Raw genomic sequence first — 8548 nt, forward strand, 5'->3', positions numbered from 1 at the left:
CATGTATTCCCTCATTTTACGTCTGCAATATCTGTGCACAGTTTCATTCACTTCGGTCCACTTCTTCTTGCCTTTCGGGTGTCAACCTTCAAAATTTTGGGTGGCGACTTTTGCCCTCTAAAACCGCGTCTCCGCAGAAAGTGAAAAACACGGATTAGTTATATTTTATGTGTAGTATCTAGCTGCCAAATTTTATCAAAACCTGAATGTTAACATTGAGAAGTGTTATATAATTGTATTATATGTAAGTGAATTACAAAGAAGTTCTGTAGGAAGAGGGTAAAGCATTTACTTGAAGCAGTATTCCCTGCTTGTGTAGTTGCTAGCGCGTGTGACTTGCACACAGGGTCTCTGTTCCATCCCCATTTACAGTTTATTATGAAAGTTTTTTCCTCAAATGTAAGAGTTCCGTATATATTTGGCACATCTTTAAGAGAAATAAAATTTCAAGTATTCTGGAATTTATTAATGTAGAAAAAAAATTACTGTTTTATATAAACACATCTCCATATTAGAAATTTTAGTTTGAAGTTCATGATTCATTCCCGTTCTGCCTAAAAGCCCTCCCGCACTTTGTAAAAAATATTTTAAATGATCTTATCTTTAGGCAGAACGGAAATTCCCATTCTCCCTAATCTTTGGAGACAAGGAATTCTATGCTGGAAGGATTTTTAAAGGGAAATGTAGCACCGAAGTGCTTGACTCCTAGCGTGTTTTATGCACATCGGAAGTCATGTAAGTGCATACGATGGCTGTAGTACCGAGAGCGGGAACAAAACCCAAAGACAAAATATTCAAGAAAATTCTGACAAGACGGAAAAAATCATATGAACAGCATTATATGAGTATATATTTGATTTCCCAGTGCTCGCCCTATATGATTATTTTTTTCCCTTCAATTGTCACATTTTCTTTCTTTTAAAATACGGAAAACCCAATAAAACGTATTCCCAAAAGTATTATAATAAAAGGGTAGAATGGCTTTAATTACTTTCACACACACCCACATGAAAAGTTCTGGGTATTTCTATTTATTATACATTTAATACATTTGAAATACGTTCAGCATGTTACTGTTAGACCATTGATTTTAGTGAAAACTAGCTCTGATGTTATTTGATTATTTTTAAATGTTCATCTTCATGACGTAGCATATAGGAGTCTTATTTTGAGCGTTGTATAAATATCTATTTATTTTAATTCTGAAATACTGGTCAAGATTTTTTAAAGCAAAGATCAAAATGTGAAATGTAGTCTATACTTACCACACACGTGTTCAAATTATTAGATTCAACATTCAGTTTCTGAATATTTTACAGTTCTTACAATATTACATAAGAAAACACCTTTCAACTTAGTCCAAATTACTGTTCTGTAACTCTGTTCTAATTTCTTTTGGTCATGGCACATGCTTTTCAATATCAATTAAACAAATGTGTATGTGACATTTAAATATACATACTATAGAGTGTGTGTATCTAAATTGGAAACAAAAAAAGAAATGGAATACTTACAAGAAAATGATCTCTTACAAAAAGATTACTACTTCGTATGAAATCTCTTATTCTTTATTATGTCTTTTATCCTTTGTGGCATGCTATATACAAGTTTACCACATTTTGACTTCAATTCAGCATAAATTGTTGATCTCCTCGATCAATTGATGTTTGGTTGTAATATGCTTCTTCTTTAGATTTTCCTTCATGAAGCTCCAGGGGTTTTCAATTGGGTTCATATCAGGACTATTATCCAGCCACTGAAGAACACTAGTTTCGTTGTTCTCGAAGAATTTTGTCACAGTTTCGCCCCGGAGGCATGGGGCTCAATCATGCATAAAGATGAAGTGTGCGTCATCAAACCAAATTGCAGTCTGGGGAAGCAGTTCTTCTTGAAGAACTTGTAGGTATTGGTCGTGCTTCATTGTTCTCTCTAATATAGGGGAGCTTGCCCTAGTACCGGGAACCTAAGCATTTTTTTCTATTTGTTTAAGAACCAATCAACAAATCGATACAAAAAACACACTGACAATAATCACAGCATAACATTTTTATTATAAGATTTCGACATTAAATTTTACGATTTTCTAAAATGCTCAAAATGGTTGGTCAAAAAACTGTTCCCAGAACCGGACCTATTACTATAAATATCAAAGCGAGGAGTGGTTGTAAATATGCAAGCAAATGATGTGTTATAGTTATGAAATACAATTTATTTGTTATGTTAATAGTATTACATAATCCAGTTCTTACAATGTTAGCTGACCAGATGAACTATATCCTCTATTAGTACTTTCGGTTTAAAAGTATGAAAATTGAGTACAAAATTAAAAGAGCAAAATATAATAGTACTTCACCGCAACAATGTTTCTCTTCCCTACTAAATTGTACAGAAAATTGACTACTGTTACAACCGTTGGTACAAGCAACATATTTATAAACTTCTATAATGATAATAAAACAAAGACTAAAGGAACAATAATGTGCAGGAAATTAAAGCCAAAAAATTTTCGAATTAAATGCTGCATCTCAGTAAGCTCACTGCTTACAATTTTCGCAAATAAAGTAATCATTATTTTCACTCGTCACACCCAACATGTAACCATCCTCGGCAACTGCAGCACTGTACTCAATCCTCATCGAAACCTCCACAAATAAGACACTCCGTGAGAGTATTTTCCTCTGCTTTGTCCAGCACCTCTCCGAACACTACAGTTTCCCGCTAACACACTATCCACAGCTTTCTTCATACGTTCTTCATCCCGTTTTCCTTTCTTGTATGAAGCCATCGTTGTACCAAGTTCCTAGAAATCAAGTCCACTCTAAATATCTTCTCAACTAACACTAATTGGGTAATTTCTTCTGTCCGGTACTGGGAACATTCGGAGTGTCCGGTATTGGGACCACACGATGTATTAGAAAAAGTATTACCAACTAAAGAACATGGAAAGTTTAGTTAATGCTTCCACACTGTACGCTTCTTTAATTATTAAGAAATATTACGAGAGTAAGATAAATTTAGTTCACTTACCTGAGGAGGGTGCAAATCTTTTGTAAAATTATATGTGTAATGCAAGATAGCAGCGAGGATCAATTTTCAGCGAATTACTTGAGACAGACAAGTGCCGCCAAACACTTACCCCTGTTCATAAATGCTACAGACGCATGTAGAACAGATACTGCTCTCTATCGCAGGAATGCTAAAACTAATATTGTCCGGCACTGGATCAAGGTCCCCTATACAGTTTCCAAGGCCCAAAGACAAACATCACACCTCAGACCATGACTGAAGTAGGATGTTTCACTCTTTGTTAGAGGTATTTTACTTCAATTCCTCCAGAGGTCGACGTCGCACATATTTTAAACATTCATCAGACACGAAGACACATGATTCATCACTGAAACTCCTATTCTCCAATCATCAGCAATCCAATTTTCTACGCCTCGTGCTCATTCGAGGCAATTCTTTGCAATGATTGAAGTAACTTTTGCTTTTTTTCTTGGCCTGAGTGCTTTTATTCCATCAACACAAAGGATCCTTGGAAAATTTTCAGGCGAAATGTCTACACCATACTCACAAGTAAACCTTACGTTTGGGTGAATCGAGTTGCTGACTGAGACACATATGAGAAAGTAGTACTAAATGTAGTCAGTATTTCAGTGAAGTTTTAGGTGCGAAGCTCCAGGGGTTTAGGAGATACAGTTACCAGAACATCACATGGAAGTACAGAATAGTCTTCATACAGTTGGAGGTAAAAGCTCTGTAAGGCCCCTTGTAACGACAAAAGATGAATAACAAATATATGGGTACATATTAGGACTAGGAGGAAGTCATATAGTAAGGGTATACCTGACGGCGGCCATCTTGAAATCCGCCATTTTGAATTAAGGTTAAGTTTTTAAAATAGGAATAGGGTTATGTGATACATGATTTAAGGCGCAAATTTAATCAGAAGAACAATGGTGACGTTAATTTTGATTTACGCGCAATTGGTAAAAAGTTACAGGGAAATTAAATATTGTTGCTTCATATGTATTAGTCCTTTACCGCACCTTGTAAATTTTGTGTTAATGATAATAATTAAATAAAAAGCAGATGGATAAATATTAGGTCTATGGTAAGAGTTTCCTTGATGACGGCCATGTTCAAATCCGCCATTTTGAATCAGACAAAAATTTTAAACAAAATGCATAACCTTATTAATAGCAAATTTTACCATAACTCCAACGGTATAACCATTTTTGCTTTATCATTAACCAGCACAAAATTAAATGGATCGCTCCTTACGACTACTGCTTTGACGGAATTGTTAACGACAAATGTGTCAAGTGTAACTCGATTGCCTTTGTCAGGTGTGCTCACTGTGAGTAGAGCATTTGTGCAAGTCATGCACTCTTTTCTGAACTACATATTGATTGTACTAATTGAGGACTTTTCTGGAAGAAAGACCCAAGTTCAATTATGACTCAATTCCACTTTGGTCATTTTTCCTTAAATTAGCAAATTGTTTATGCGATAACAAGTGCTGGTTAATGATAAAGCAAAAATGGTTATACCGTTGGATTTATGGTAAAATTTGCTATTAATAAGGTGTCACTGTTATGCGTTTTGTTTAAAACTTTTGTCTGATTCAAAATGGCGGATTTGAACATGGCCGTCATCAAGGCAACTCTTACCATAGACCTAATATTTATCCATCTGCTTTTTATTTAATTATTATCATTAACACAAAATTTACAAGGTACGGTAAAGGACTAATACATATGAAGCAACAATATTTAATTTCCCTGTAACTTTTTACCAATTGCGCGTAAATCAAAATTAACGTCACCATTGTTCTTCTGATTAAATTTGCGCCTTAAATCATGTATCACATAACCCTATTCCTATTTTAAAAACTTAACCTTAATTCAAAATGGCGGATTTCAAGATGGCCGCCGTCAGGTATACCCTTACTATATGACTTCCTCCTAGTCCTAATATGTACCCATATATTTGTTATTCACCTTTTGTCGTTACAAGAGGTCTTACAGAGCTCTTACCTCCAACTGTATGAAGACTATTCTGTACTTCCATGTGATTTTCTGGTAGCTGTATCTCCCAAACCCCTGGAGCTTCGCACCTAAAACTTCACTGAAATACTGACCACATTTAGTACTACTTTCTCATATGTGTCTCAGTCAGCAACTCGATTCACCCAAACGTAAGGTTTACTTGTCAGCCATTTTTATGCTTAAGTCTCTAGAAGTTGCGTTTCTGTTTCCCGAAGCCAAACTTTTTAGTTTCTTGATCACTTATCGATAGCTTTGGATCTCGCACACACTTCCAAAGGCAATTTTTCTCTACAATTACTTCTTGCTCATCGCAACGTAGATCTTACTTACAGATTTTTGCCCCACCCCCACTCGAATAGCAACTTGTCGTTGTGTATCTCTTCCTTCCGCCAAAAGTGTTTTGACAACTTCCTCTTTACGGGAAGAAAGCTCTCTGCCTTTTCAAATTATGCCGCGATTACTGGCCTTCATAGAATAAAAGATTAATATACAAAACCCGTCAAGATCACTTTTGAACTGGCCCATTCGAATTGTTGAACGCTTTGAATGTCGTAACTGCTTACGACTGCAAGCACAATACTTCAGATTGTAACTTGATGTTAGAAACCACAATAAGTATCTACAACTGCAATACAACTCTCAGAACTCTCTCCCCTCTACTAATGCCATCTCCCAAGTAGCATAAAATGATCAGCCCGACGTCCATAAATGATCAGTCAAAATTGGCCCCGACGATCGGGAAAAGGTGGTTATGTCCGCTTTTTCGACAACTTCCCGACGGTTTCCCGATCATATTCGGAGAATAACAACAATATCCTGACTGATTACCGACGACTTGCCGACCAAATATGGACAGTTCATCGACTATAAACGTGAGTATTTTTCGACAATCTTCCGACCGGCCTTCCCGATAATATCGACCGATTACTGACGACTTGCCGACCAAAAATGGAGAGCTCACCGACGATGGACGACAATTTTTGGACCATCTCCCGATCAAATAGGGATAACCTAACGACGGTAAGCGTGAGTGCTTACTAATATCAGCTGTGGATGCTGGATCGTACCTCCCGCAGATATTCAAAGGTGTAGATTCCCTATATCCGCGAGGCTGTGTTCTAAACATCTACATCTGATAATAGTAAACGCTGTATTACATATACAGAGGACTAGATGTTACCACACAATACATATTTGATCCTTATATGTAGTTTAGCTACACTGCCATTCAAGAGAAAGTTTGCCAAAAAAATCCCTTTAACAATTTACTTCAATTAATATCTACAGTCTTCTCCAAAATTATTGTCCCATGTCTATAAATATGTTGTTGTAAGAATATAATTTGATAACGAATTCGCCCGGTATTTCTTATACTGCTAATATGTGTGTATTCGGCAAAGACATGTATGTGACAAATTTCATGTCAAAAGAGCAGTAAATAAGAACAATAAAACGAAAATAACACTTTCTTGTTCATTTAGCAACATTTTGTTTTACTCATTATAATTACCGTATTTATAATTCTTTTACTATGAAATTTTTCCACAAATATACATTTCCCGATTATACATATAGTATTAGTAATAAAAGTGCCCTGCAGGATCACAATCAAGTTATATTCTTACAAGTTATAGATATGCGATAATCATTTTGAACATGAGTGTAGGTTTACATTACATTTAACATTAATCTTTCTCTAAATTTCGACGCCTATGTTCCGGCTTTGTTCATGTGCGGATACGAAGTAATTATAATTTTCTAACGTCGTAATTATAGGATATAAGATGATTTTTATAAGGTCTTACAAAGCAATGAAAAAATACATTTTTAAATAAATATACATGAACTTTCATTCTTCAGTTTCACAGAACAAATAATAAAAAAAATGGTTAAAATAAATGAAACATGCATTTATGTGCAGCAGCAGCATTACTTTATGATGATGTAGATACTATATATTTGAGCAGATTTTTAGCAAAACAAACCGGCACAAGAAGTCATATAAAAATACAAAACATTACACAAATTGTAAATAAAAACTGAACGAAACGTGTCTGTTTAGAATGCATATTACCTTTTTCGAAACAATTATTAAACATATTAGTAGAATCGCAGTTTCAGTTGAAGTTTGAGTTCTACGTGTAAGATATTCTACTGAACAGACTGATCATATTCAGTAATGTGTGCACAAGTAAAAATCAGAAGCATACCTGTTACATCTATTTATAGAAGTTTACATAGTATAGATTAACTGAAGAATTGAAAACGCAAGAAAACTAAACATTAGATGTTCTTAAAAATAAAAGAAAAAATGAATGCTCCTTTACCGAAAATATCTCACTATTTAGCCTTCTATGGAAAACAATCGCACAAAACTCAACTTCAGTTGAAATGTAAGCAATAAGTACCATTGCTTTCAAGTCTTCCTTCTACATTTAAATGTGAGAGTTAATAAAAGCTCTTAACAAAACTAAAACTTCAAGTAAACCAGTTTGGAATTAAGTTACAAGTAGACTATTTTAATCATTATTAGACTATTGTTACGTAAAAACTAAAAAAATCCTTGGAAATCAAGTAGAATTTCACGAACTTCTCGTTACATATTCTATTAAGGAACCTCTAATTTTTCATTTCTTGTGAATAATGCAAAATCAACGTTTAATATGAAAATTTGAAAACAAATCCTGACAAAAAACTGTAAAAGTACGCTGGAAAAATATGTAACTCAACAGATACATTTTGGATATCCTTGTCATCAGGGATACTCGAAATGTCCGATCTGTAACAAATTTTCCCAGCACCCGTAATACCATATTTTACAGATTTACATCTGTACTGTAACTCGTACTTTTAAAATTTTTCATTTGGATCGTTGATTTTGCACTTTTGTAACATACCGGAAAAACATGTGTGTCCTGGAAGAATCTATGATGAGAAGTATTCATACATGACATACACGCATTAGTAAAAATATCCCATGTTACAGAAAGGGATGCAAACATATGCCGAATCATCTGAAAAGTCTGGAATAAGAAGGCACCTTTTATGTAAATAATCTGAAGACAAAGTAGAACCTGTCCTCTTTCTCTTTTCCACTCTGAAGATAGATAACTTACTACTACGTAAGGGTAAAAAGTACAAATCTGCTTTACTTGAGAATACATCGCATTTTAAGATATATATACTACCATATTTCCTTTTTCCTTCAATGGCGTTCATAGTGATAACCTCACCGCTTTTTGTTGTGAAGCAATTATTTGACATGCTTATACTCATAAGGCAATATTCGTTGTTACGCTTGTTCACTGATGTAATGACACCATCACTAGAAACAACCTGTCTTTTAACTTTACGAATACTGGGAGTAACACACTTTTCCCCAACTCGTTTTGCTATCTGCTCCAAAGAATTATTTGAACCACGAACCATAGTTTTAATTGTTTTCATGTAATTTTCAAAAGGAAATACAGAATAGTTATCTAAAGGTCCAAAATTCT

This window comes from Thermobia domestica, chromosome 5, assembly GCF_964235325.1.
Source record: "Thermobia domestica chromosome 5, izTheDome1.hap1.1, whole genome shotgun sequence".
Lineage (NCBI taxonomy): Eukaryota > Metazoa > Arthropoda > Insecta > Zygentoma > Lepismatidae > Thermobia > Thermobia domestica.